The sequence below is a fragment of the Lactuca serriola genome, chromosome 7 (genome assembly GCF_051521515.1).
Source record: "Lactuca serriola cultivar US96UC23 chromosome 7, Lser_US96UC23_V15, whole genome shotgun sequence".
NCBI classification, from domain to species: domain Eukaryota; kingdom Viridiplantae; phylum Streptophyta; class Magnoliopsida; order Asterales; family Asteraceae; genus Lactuca; species Lactuca serriola.
The window spans coordinates 1,447,719-1,461,923 of NC_136414.1; positions in this window are offsets into that span (position 1 = coordinate 1,447,719).

Below are 14,205 nucleotides of genomic sequence, written 5' to 3' on the forward strand. Positions count from 1 at the left end.
TTATAAGTTCAAAAACAACTTAGGGTAACGTTCCTAGTCCATTTCTAGCCAAAAACCTCGAAAATATGTTGTTTGGGGCTCCTACTCGGCGAGTAGGATGATTTTACTCATGGACTCAGCGAGTTCATCAGTGGACTCGGCGAGTCCAGTGCCCAGAAAGCCAGAAAATCGAGTTTTTCAGCATTTTTCAGCAATTTGCATCAAGTATAATAGAAAACATGCCTAGTCTCTGATACCACTGTTGGGTTTTGAGCATTCTAACACTCCTATAGTGTACATGCAACCCTATAAACCTTGGATCTATGTTTTCTCTATTATACATGCAAATAAGAACTTTCCAAGGCTTTAATCCTAACTAGCATATTATGAAGTTCTTATACTACAAAGTTCTAGTTAGATGACATACCTTTTGATGTAGCTTAATGTCTTCAAGCTTTAAGAGCTTAGCCCCAATAGTGTGGAAGCCTCAAGTGGAATCACAAATCACCAAGACACCTTGAAAGACTTTAGAGAATATGAATACTTGGTTCTATCTAGTGAAATCGGCTAGCCCTTCATAGTGTACCACACTAGTGCTAATTTCACCAACCAAGGACATCTTTATATAGTATGGAAACTAGGGTTAAACCCATGACCTTTCATTTCATATGATCCATGGGTTAACCACTCCATGGACTATCCATGAAAGCTTAGCCCAACCTAAATGAACTTGGCCCATTCCATATATATAAGAGTCCATATTTAATTAGTTCATTTTGATCACTTAATTAATTCTCAATTAATTCTTGATCAATACTAATTAAATAATATGATTCCATATTAATATATTAGAACTTATAATATATTAATATTAATCATAAATATACTATTCTCAAAAGATTATCCATATAAATTGTGCCGGTGAAGTGCAACCCAAATGGACCATGTCGGGTCGGGTCAAGTACATACCAAATATAGTTATGGACTTAGACATTAATCCAACACAGATTTCATGCAAAGTTAATAGATAAACTATGTCTGATTCAGTTTATCTCTGTTTAATTTAGAGTATCATGCCAGATAACTTCTTTGTATTCAATTGTTTTTACTGTATTATGTTTCAAAACGATTACAATGTTTGATAACGACCGAGTACACCGTGAATAATTTAATACTATCTTGTGAGATTTGTCTTCATTAAACCCTTCGGGTTATTAGTAAATACTCCCCAGAAGTATAACCAGAGTCTCCTGGAGGGAGAGCGTGCAATTTGTGAATAGATCTATTCGGGACTGACAATCCCACACCTTAACTGCTAGCTATAGTTAGGTGGGAACGCCTGGGGTGACAAATTTTGGATATCGTCCGACGCCTGAAGAACGTCAAGGAGGTCTCGTGTTATATTAGCATGGTTATCCGACTTACAATACGTATTAATATAAATTTTGTTCACGAATTTTATATCTTCCTTTAATCTATAATTGTATATATTAAAACTACCTACTGTTGTATTGGATGGTAATCTAGGTGTTTTTCAATATATAGTTTTACGTATTAAACTATCTACTGTTGTACCGAACAGAATTTCAGAAGTTTAACTAAACTGACTTTATAAGAAAATATGGGATTTTTTTAGATAACAACTTTTCAGAAAACCAAAGGAAACATGATCGTTTTACATAAACAAACAGCTTATGAACTCACCAGCTTTATGCTGATTTTTTAAACTGCTTGTATTCTCAGGTTCTCCTTAGACAGGTATCCCGCGTTCTTTTGCAGAAGACGGAGCGTATGGAAGTCTTCTCTTACTTTTGTTTAGACTAATGTATCTATAAACATGTATTACTTTACTTTCAAACAAATGTAATGATTTTATGTAATGTAATGTTTTGTGTTTACTATGCTTACTATGTACAATGGTTGCGATACTACATGACGTCTTCTGCCCCGGAACGTTTCCGCCTTCGGTTTCGGGGTGTGACAGTTCCTTGGACTGATTAACTCCTAAGCTTTCTATTAGGGTTCAAACTGAAACCCTAGCAACACAAGTATAAATAGACCCCTAGGGCATCAGTTTTCAGCCACTGGAAACCCTAAAAGAGTTCATAGCCGAAATTGTGCCTCCTCCCCTCTCTCTAGTATCATTCTCTTGCTTGTGGTGTTTGTAAGCCATTATAGGAGTGACATTTGTGACTCTAAGCTCCAAGACAAGAAGATTCAAGCCATTCTTTAAGAGGTAATCATATGATAATTTGGAAATATATATATGCTAGATTTAGGGTTAATAAGTCTTGTATGAATTGCATGTACAATAGAGAAATCTAGATCCAAGCTTTAGGGTTTACATGAGCACATATGATGTTCTTTTGGATTAAACCCATCACCATTACCAAAGGGAGAAAAGCCAGTGGGATGCAAGTGGATCTTTAAGAAGAAGGAATGGATACTAGGAGTTGAACCTGCTAGGTTCAAGGAAAGGTTGATGACAAATGGGTTCTCTCAGAAAGAATGAATTGATTATCACGAGGTGTTCTCACCGATCGTGAAGCACAAGACAATTCGAGTTCTTTTGGCCATGGTGAGTACATTTGATCTGGAGTTTGAGCAACTTGATGTGAAAACTGCATTTCTTCATGGAAATCATGAAAAGAAGATTTATATGTCCCAGCCAGAAGGGTTCCTTGATGCTAAGAAGGACCATGTAGGTTTTCTGAAGAAATCTCTATATGGTTTGAAGCACTCTCCACGACAATGGTACAAGAGATTTGATTCATTCATGATCTCGAATGGCTACACTCGAAACGAGTTTGACAATTGTGTTTACTCAAAGGAATTGTCACCAAATTTCTTCATATATCGGTTGCAATATGTTGATGATATGCTCATCGCGCCAAAGACATGGTTGGAATAAATGACTTAAAGGAAACCCTGAAGAATGAGTTTGAGATGAAGGATTTGGGAACAGCAAAGAAGATACTGGGATTGGAGATACAAATAGATAGAAAAGTAAGGAGGTTGTATATTTCTCAACAGAAGTACATTGATAAAGTTCTACAATCCTTAAACTGTGATCAGTCCAAGCCAGTTGGAACTCCTTTGGCCGCTCACTTTAAACTTGGTCCAAGCATTATACCCACTACTAAAGAAGAAAGGAAGTACATTAGCAGGGTTCCATACTCTAGTGTTGTTGGTGATGGGTTTTAAGCATTCTAACCCTCCTAAGGTGTACATGCAACCCTAGAAACCTTGGATCTATGTTTTACTAAGATACATGCAAATTTGATTTTCGAAGGTTCTTAACCTAACTAGCATGGCATGGGGAACTTGAAACATAAAAGCTAATTGGATAACATACCTTTTCTTGTTGCTTGGACTCCTTAAGAACTTTGTGAGCCTAGCACCCAAAATGTGATGCCTCGAGTGTTTCACACAACACCACAACTCTTGGAATAAATTTGAGAGAAGTACACACACTCAAAATCGGTTAGCCCTCTTGTTCTTTCACTTAGTGCCCATTTTGGTAGCTCATGGGGTCCTTTTATAGTGGTGTCACAAGTAGGGTTACACATGTAAACCCTATTTGACATGGCTTTTCATTTCCTCCATAATCCACGGGTTTTAACCTCCACGGATTATCCATGGAGCACCCTATGGGTTTTAGCCCAATTCAATAAACCATGGATCATTAACCCACTCTATAAGGATGGATGATTTACACAACCAACCCCACATATTTAATTAGTCTCCTTTTGATCACCAAATTAATTCTAAATTAATTCTTGATCAACACAAATAAATAATATTATTAATATATTAGAACTTATAATATATTAATAAACCATAAGTGTCCTTTCTCTCATTTAGTCTATCCAAATTTCATGATGCCATGCAACCCAAATGGACCCTGCCAACCAGGTCAAGTACATTCCAGAAATAGTTATGAACTTAGACACCTAATCCAATAGTCTCCCACTTGGATAAGTCTAATAACTATAACTGCAAGATTGACTTCAGGAACTGAGCAGGAATCGTAGCTCTTTCAAAGTCTTGCGGAACTGAGATGATGATGATACGCCATTTAAGAGAAGTGATTATATAATCCTCTGTTCTGGATGTCAACCATGAAAATACATGGAACAATTTCGTACTTATTATCCAACAGTTTGCTTCCCGAATTCCGATTTGGTTGACATAGAACTTAATTGAACACATCAATTTAGTTCTGACCGGGCCCGATACATAGGTCAAAACAAAATAATCGAGGGGCCCAAATATCGCTTCTAATTCTAGAAGGAACAGATAAACTTTGACTCACATCCTTGTTCTACTACTTGTTGAATCATACACCAAGGCACGTTTTATAACATCGAGTTACCAACGCGTTTTCATGCAATCAATGTATAACCAACTCATAGTCAACAACTCATATCTCTAGGTTTGAAGACTTATATGATATTATTGTCTCCAGATCACTCGAGATAAATTCCATGAAGTGATACAAGTGAGCGTGGGTTGAATCAAGTACTCAGAACTTATGAGCACTCATGAATGTTGTAGCAACTCTTGCTATGTCCAACACCTTAGACATCTACAAGCCAACTTCATGACAATCTTGATTCATATCTACTTCCAACATATGAACAACTGTGGAGAATTTGAATAATATGATATACCATAACATAATTATTCTGAAGTCAAAACATGCAAAATGAACTGATAGTAAACGATTGATAGAAGATTGCATCACTATACTTATAAATAAACAACAACTTTTATTTATCATCAAATGTCAATTACACTTTACAAATTTTAAAAGCTATCTAATTTCTAAAACTAATATCATCCTTTAGCCCTATGCGCCTCGCATGCTGAAGATGCTTAACCCTACCTAGTCCATTCGTGAGGGGATCTACTGGGTTCTCATCCGATGATACCCTCTTTGCCATGAGGAGTCCTTCTTCTATTCGATGTCTAATGAAATGGTATTTTCTGTCGATGTGTTTGGATCTTTCGTGATCCCTTGGTTCCTTGGCTAAGGCAACTGCACTTTCACTATCAAAGAAAATCTCCATAGGCTCCTTTATAGCTGGTACAACTCTAAGGTATCCAATGAAGTTCTTTAGCCATATTGCCTCCTTTCCTGCCTCGCTTGTTGCTATATACTCTTATTCAAGTTGAATCAACCACTGTCTCCTACTTGGAACTTTTCCAAGTAATTGCTCCTCCGTTTAAGGTAAAGACCCAGCCTGACCAAGAGGGGAAATTATCCCTATCAGACTGAAAGCTAGCATCACTATACCCTACTACTCTCAAGTCATCACTCCCACCGAGGGTAAAGACCTAGTCCTTAGTCCTCCGCAACTACTTGAGAATGTTCTTAAGAGCAGTCAAGTAAGCCTTAACAGGGTTCCCTTGATATCTGTTGATCATGCTCAATGCAAAGGCCACATCAGGACGAATACAAGTCATAGCATACATGATCGAGCCTACATCAGAAGCATATGGTACTCGACTCATCTCAGCTATCTCAGCCTCTGTACTCAGGCTCTGAGTCTTACTTAATTTGGCATTACTTTGGATCGGTAACTCACCTTTCATGGAATCCTACATGTTGAACCTATTCAACACCTTATCCAAGTAGGTACTCTGACTAAGTCCTATTATTTGCTTACTCCTGTCTCTCAAAATCCTTATCCCTAGAATATAGGTAGCTTCTCCAAGGTCCTTCATAGCGAAACACTTCCCAAGCCAGGACTTCACTTCGTATAGAGTTGGGATGTCATTTACTATGAGTAGTATGTCATCCACATACAATACCAAAAAGCTAACTATACTCCTACTAACCTTGACATATACACAAGATTCATCTTCGCTCCTCGAAAAGTCAAACTCTTTGAATTTCTCATAAAAACAAAGATTCCATTTACGAGGTGCTTATTTCAATCCATAGATGGATTTCTCAAGCTTAGACACTCTATTAGGGTACTCTGTACTGAAAAAACCCTCTGGCTGACTCATGTAATCATCCTCAGCCAACCTCTCATTAAGGAAAGCGGTTTTGACATCCATTTTCCATATTTAATAATCATGAAATGCAACAATGGCTAACATAACCCTAATAGACTTAATCTTTGCTACCGGTGAAAAGGTCTCATCATAATCAACTCCCATAGTTTGAGAAAAGCCCTTTGCAACCAGTCGCACCTTATAAGTGTGTACATTACCATCCATGTCAGTCTTCTTCTTGAAGATCCATTTGCACCCGACTGTCTTACGACCTGGTACATTGTCAACCAAGTTCCAAACTTTATTGTCATACATGGACTGTATCTCGCTATCCATATCCTCTTTCTATTTAGCAGCCTTAGGGCCTGCCATGGCTTCCGAGTAGCTGTTAGTTTCATCCAGACTTACCAGTGTGCTATCACTGAGAAGTGTATCACCTTCCGCAGTAATATGGAAACCATATTAATGCTCAAGTGCATTCCTAACTCTCGTGGAATGCCTCAAAGGTATAGACTCATCTGTCGGATCAACAAGAGTTTCCTCCTCGGGTTGATTTCTAGGGTTTGAGGTTCCATCACCACTTGACTCTTGAATTTCTTCAAGGTCAATTTGCCTCCCACTGTTTCCTTGGTCTATGAACTCTCACTCTCATGAAAGACTCATCTCCTTGCTACAAAGACTACATTATTAGTGTATCTGTAGAAGAGGTAACCTAAGGATTTTTATAGGAAGCCGATGAAAATACACCTCTCACTTCAAGGTTCAACCTTATCATGAGTCTCACACCTCACGAAAGCCTCACAACCCCAAATCTTGATGTGGTCCAGATTGGGAAGTTTTGCAGTCCACATCTCATGAGGTGTTTTGGAAACCTTTTTGGTAGGGACTAGATTAAGAATATGGGCGCAGTCTCTAAGGCATACCCCTAAAATGAGATTGGTAGCGAAGCTCGACTCATCATGGAATGAACCATGTCTAACAAGGTTCGATTACGCCTCTCAGCCACACCATTAAGCTATGGTGTTCTGGGAGGTATCAATTGTGAGACAGTCCCACATTCCTTAAGATAGTCAAGGAACTCTTTACTAAAGTACTCACCACCTCTATCAGATCGAAGCATCTTAATGTTCCTGCCCAGCTGATTCTCTACTTCTTGTTTAAATTCCTTGAACTTTTCAAAGGTTTCTGACTTATGCTTGATTAAGTAGACATATCCATATCTACTATAATCATCAGTAAAAGTCACATAGAAGCGGTTAGCATCCCTTGTGGCGGTTCTGAAGGGTCCACACACATCAGTATGTATGAGATCCAACAAACCCTCACTCCTAGCACAAGAGCCAGTGAAGGGTGACTTTGTCATTGTCCCAAGCAAACAAGATTCACAACTATCATCCGACTTTAGGTCAAATGACTCCAAGACTCCATCCTTTTGGAGTTGGCCTATGCGTTTCTTGCTTAAATATGCAAGACGACAATGCCATAATGATGTGTTATCCAAGTTAGTGGAAGAATCAATACACAACACATTATTTTCTAGGTTATCAACAATTGACACAGTTTCATATACACCATCACAAGGTAATGCTTTAAAATAAAGAACATTGTTAAAGAAAACATTAATACCACCACATTCATTATCAAATGAAAAGGTAAACCCTTGTTTGTACAAACCATGAAAGGAAATAACATTTCTCGCCATATCAGACGAGTAATAACACTTATTCAAATCTAACACTAACCTACTACTTAGCAACAAAGAATGAACTCCAATCTTGGTGACAGGTGAAGCTTTCCTATTCCCCATGATCAAGTTTATCTTCTCCTACTCCACATTATCACTTCTTCTTAGTCCCTGCAAATCAGAACATATGTAAATACCATAACCTATATCAATGACCCAAGAATTAGCATGGGGTGAGTTATTAGAGAATATAGTGAAAATTCTTGCATGGTTGGGTTTTACATTCCCATCCTTAACATCTTGCAGGTACTTTGGGCAGTTTCGCTTCCAGTGCACCTTTTCATGACAATAGAAGCATTCATCCTCTTTAGGGTTGGCAGAAGGAGTGATAGAACTAACTTTGGTTCTACTTGAAGAGGAGCCATCAAGGGACTTTCCCTTGGTACCCTTCGAAGAGCTCTTCTTCTTTTTTCCTTTCCCTTGCCTGATGGCCAGAACAGGGGCAGAGTTAGGAGTAGGAGTAGTAACAAGTGATTTACCTTTAAGACCACTTTCGGCGGTCTTCAGAAGTCCTTGAAGTTTGCTGAGTGTAACTTCCTCCTTGTTCATGTGATATGTCATTCGGAATTGATCATAACAAGAAGGTAAGGAATGCAAAATGATGTCAATTGTCAACTACTCTGGGAAGTTTACATTTAATTTCAGCAAACGGTCCACGAATCTTTGCATTTTCTGCATGTGGCCTGTGATAGGTTCACCATTCTTCATTCGGGTTGTTATCGTGGAGGAGATTATTTCATATCGCTCTTGACGAGCACTCTAATGGTATCTGTCCATCAAATCCTAGTGCATCTCAAAAGGATAAAAGTCCTCAAAGGACTTTTGGAGCTTGGTTGTCATTGTGGCCAACATGATACATTCCACCTTAGTGGCATCTCTCTCATGTGTCTGGAATTCACCGATCTCCTCTGGAGTAGCAGACGAATCATCAAGTTCCTTAAACCTCCTTGTCGAGGACATATTTGTTATCCTCATAGCGCGTGACCATCTTGATGTTCCTTGTCCAATCGTTGAAGTTGGATCCATCGAAGATGACTCTCCCACAAAGCTTCATGAGAAATAAGGAGCCGGTAGGGTTTGAGCCAGAAGTAGCATTGTTAGAAGACATCTGAAAAGGAAGAAGGACAAGTTTAGATTAGATAAAAACATAGTCCTTAAAAAGACACCCAAATGTAATATTAAGGCTAGGACCCAACACAATATTTTATAACTTAGAAGAGGGATGTCGTAATCCAAGCTATAAAATATTTGAAGGTAGGTGACTCTGAATAACCAGCCCAGCAAGAAGCTCAAAAAAACGAAATGTACTATTAGGTTTTAATTGGTTTTGAAACTCCTAGATTCTTTTGAGATTCATTGAACTTTTCAATGGCAAGTTTCCATCTCGAATGTGCCCTTTAAGTTTTTTGACTAGAATAATGAGGATCACAAAGCAAGCTGTGAATAGCCATGCAAATTACTTGGTACTCTTAATTTTTATCACCTAACCGATGTGCCTTAACCACACGCGCTCCACCGATCTATGATAAACCTTAAGCCACCCTTTTCCAACCTTGTTAAATCTAGGTTAGTGCGCTGGTTAACCATACACGCTCCACTAACGACTTAAGCAAGGTGCAAAGTGTAATATCATGGATTAGCACCCAATTCATATTTTCCTAAAGTAACTAAGATTGAGAATTTATAAAAACATTTAGTTACATTATAATCATTATACTTTTAATGAGGATTAAAGTCATTGTCCTACCCATTCGGCTAACGACCCTCCACCAGTCAAGGAAGCGGAGGGTGAGAATGGACACCCATTAAGTTGTCATTTTATAGGCAACAACCTTATACCCCCCTTATAGACCGGCTTCGTGAATGAGACCTACTAACAGTAAAACGACTTTTTCTTTAATATATATATATATATATATATATATATATATATATATATATATATATATATATATATATATTAACTTATTATATTATAAAGTATAAGGTTTGACTTTTAACGTTCAAAATTCTAGGGGTTGGAACAAAAGTTTTTTAAAGTGACTTTACATGTTCCAAAACTTGAGGGCAAGTTTTGTAAATTTCAAAAGTTTTCAACTTCATAAATTATGAGTTAATGGTTTATTAAAATGAAGACTCTTAATTTTATGTAACTTATATGTTCTTAAATGGAATTTAAAAGAAAGACTTTTGGTAATCCATAACTTGAGGAAAAATTATGGATTCCATTAAAACACATCAAGATCAAGAATTATACTACCAAACTATTTGCATATAATTCCTATGATCTACTAAACTCATAAGAGTATGAACATTCATATCAACAATTTCAAGAATCATAAAAACACATATGAAACTTGAAATTTTGATAATAACCATTGTAAATGGATTAGCATAATCATGACCACATCAAAAACAGGTTTTATAAGTCCAAAACAGTTTAGGGTAATGATTCTAGTCCATTTCCAACAACAAAACTTGAAAAACTGCACTTTGGGCGTCCTACTCGTCGATTGCATGAACCTACTCGACGAGTAGGATGAAGATACACATGGACTCGTCGAGTCCCCCCATGGACTCGGTGAGTTCACTCAGGCAGAATGTAGAATTTTGATTTTTTTAAACAATTTGCATCAAATATCAAGAAAACAAGCCTAGGCTCTGATACCACTGATGGGTATTGAGCATTATAACACTCCTAAGGTGTATATGCAATCCTAGAAATCTTGGATCTACGTTTTACTAAGATACATGCAAAATTGATTTTCCAAGGTTCTTAACCTAACTAGCATGGCATGGGGAACTTGAAACATAAAAGCTAGTAGGAAAACACACCTTTTCTTGTTGCTTGGATTCCTTAAGAGTTTTGTGAGCCTAGCACCCCAAATGTGATGCCTCAAGTGTTTCACGCAACACCACAACTCTTGGAATAACTTTTAGGGAAGTACACACACACTCAAAATCGGCTAGCCCTCTTGTTCTTTCACTTAGTGCCGATTTTGGTAGCTCATGGGGTCATTTTATAGTGGTGTTACAAGTAGGGTTACACATGTAAACCCTAATTGACATGGCTTTTCATTTCCTCCATGATCCATGGGTTTTAACCTCCATGGACTATCCATGGAGCACCCTATGGGTTTTAGCCCAATTCAATAAACCATGGATCATTAGCCCATTATATAAGGATGGATGATTTACACAATCAACCCCACATATTTAATTAGTCTCCTTTTAATCACCAAATTAATTCTAAATTACTTCTTGATCAATAATAATTAAATAATATTATTAATATAGTAGAACTTATAATATATTAATAAACCATAAGTGTTTAGTCTATCCAAGTGTCGTGATGCCTTGCAACCTAAATGGACCATGCCAACCGGGTTAAGTACATTCCAAAAATACTTATGAACTTAGACACCTAATCCAACAGTTGGAAGTCTCATGTATGCTATGGTTTGTACCAGACCTGATTTGGCTCATGCAGTTAGTGTGATTAACAGGTTTATGAGTAATCCAGGGAAGACTCATTAGGAAGCTGTAAAGTGGATCTGGCGATAATTGAAGGGAACAACGGATGTTTGTCTAGTGTATGGAGCAAATACGAAGAGTGACTTGGTGGGATATGCGAATCTAATTATGGTGGTGACTTGTTGAAGCGCAGGTCACGGACGTGCTACATATTAACTTTATTCAGATGTGCGATCAATTGGAAGTCAACGTTATAAGATTCCATTGGTTTGTCTACAATTGAATCCGAGTTCATGTCCATGACAGAAGGAATAAAGGAGGATATATGGTTGCAAGGGCTTATTTAGAGTCTTTGTCTGAAGGTGGGGAAACTTGTCTTGTATTGTGACAGTCAAATTGCTTTGTGCCATGCAAAGAATCCTATGTATCATGAGAAGACGAAGCACATTGATGTCAAGCTGAATTTCATTCGGGATATTCCGGAAGAAGGCAAGTTTTCAATATTTAAGATTGTTACCAAGTTCAACCTAGTAATATATTGACAAAGTCGTTTCCTACAGAGAAGTTCAAGCTTTGCTTGGATTTGGTTGATGTTCGCAGGACATAGGTCCCTTCGGGGACGACTGACAAGAAGGGAGAGGAAGTTCTTGTTTGAAGTGGAGGTCAGAGGATGCTCAATTCAAGGTGGACATTGTTAAATGTGACTCAAGCATTTAAATCATTTTCATGAAGCATTTCGAGCACTTTAACCTCAGTGGAGCACTTGGGGTTCAATGAACATGTGTCAAAGTAATGAATCTTCTGAGAGAGGAATGAATCACCAGACAAAGGAACTGATCAAGTGCCAACGAAAAAGATCGTGTACAAGGGGGTTTGGAGCACCTAAAAGGAGTTTGGAGTAGTTGGAAGAGGTTTGGAGCACTTGGAAGGGATATGGAGCAACAATGAGTCCTTGTTGCGCCACATGATGAAGAGATGGGTAAAGAGGGATGATCGTGCACCATCTTGCTCTCCTCTTGCACCATCTTGTTTTCCTGTTGAGCCATGCATGGCCTTGTTGATCCATGCATGTGCTTGTTGCTCATGGTGATGTTGTTGCTCCAAGATTGATGTTGTGCGCCATACTTGATGCTCTTGCACCATTTAGATCCCTATTATGCCAACTAGGGTTGCTGTTGCGCCATGAAGAAACTATTACGCCATCATGGACCATCTTGGTACATGATTCGCCATATTAATTCCTTTGTTGTGCCATGTTTATCCAAGTATGACTAGAAGATGATAATGCTCAAGAATGTTCCATAAGATATTGAATGGTAGATTGTGATTGGTTGACACCCTTCATGAGCCTATGGGCCAATAGGCTTGGTCCATTAAGGTTTTAGTTCTGATCCCTCAAGTATAAATATGGATGCATGCTACGTCATTTTGTATCTGGAACTCTAGAGTGATAGCGAATCTCTATGTAATTGTACTTGTAACCTCTGTGTTGAGAGCTCTGAAATAAAGAATACTCCCCTCCTGCCCGTGGACGTAGGTCACCTTGACTGAACCACATAAATACTGTGTCTTGTATGCTTTTGGTTTTGCTAGTTATCCGCTTTACTTCCTAAAAAAGAGAAATACGCAATTCATAATAATAATAGGGAGATAGTTATCTTTTTATTGGGAAATACCGAGAAAAATGTGCAAAAAGATGCATACTAAATGCATCTAACACACACTTTGTTGGTTATTTAAGGTATATACTTGCAATTGTAGTTTATGACTTATCCAAATGGGAGACTATCACATTAGGTTTCTTAGGTCATAATTTGATTTTGAATTGTTAAGCAATAAAGATATTCTAGAACCCTCCATAGCATGGACGGTTATGAGGGGTTTCCAGAAGGGTTCTGGAAACCTCCTATAACAAAGAAGGGTAATTACACTGAATAAATTAAATATTCTTATTTAATTATTCAAACTATGTTTATGTGACAATTCCGCAAATTTTCACCGGTGGTTAATTACTAAAGGTGACAAAGGTCAAGTATAATAGAGTTAATATGTAATATTTATCAATCAAAGATAAAAACACAAGATTTCATATTAAGATAAATGGGAAAATTCAGTCAAATCTTCCATAATCTATAAAAATCAATGCATGAAAAGTTATGTTATTTTGTAGAAATAAAAACATGTTTCGAAAGTACATGCCTTCCCGATCCCGAAAATATAAATTTTGTAAAATTCGAACTTCGTATAAATTAGATATGATTTCTATAAAATAAAAAAATCAACCGCAAACGAAAAGTTACAACATAAAATGGTATGAAGGGAATGCTTGACATTTAGCTAAACTCACCAAAAGGAGAATCTTAGTACTCCTCGAGATAAGAATTTTGATACTAAGAATACAAAAAACGAAGTCTGTACAAGAGAGATGATTTTTGCAAAATCATTTAAAAGTACAAAAATAAGGTCTAAAAGTAAATTAATAATTAGATTATGCAACCCAAAGAAAAGTTGTAGTATTCGTCGATAGCTACACGTGGATATAAAGAGCACTGAAAATGGATCTCGTATGAAAAAGTTATGGGTTTTACTAGAAACAACGATTTTCAGCGTGCGCGAAACACGACGTGCACAACGTGCAAGGCTTCTAGAATGGGGCATCGTGGACCACAAACATTCGGACAAGTGTCAGCAAGACATCGGGGCCACGTCGACGAGGCGTGATGCGCTCCCTAAATAGTGTAACATGCCCCTATGAGTTCAACTCATAAATACCTGCTTAGCCTCCTTTCATCTGCATTCCAAGATCAGCTTTTCTGCTGACCTTCTCCTTTATTATTTCCAAAGGAAAATTATCTTTCTATAAGAATATATTACTTTTCAATAAAAATATTATTTTTGTTTAATATTTTGCAAAGTAAATTACTTTTCTATAAAAATATTATTTTTGTCAAATGAAATAGTAAATAAATTGAATAGGTGAGGATACTCATTTTATATTATTG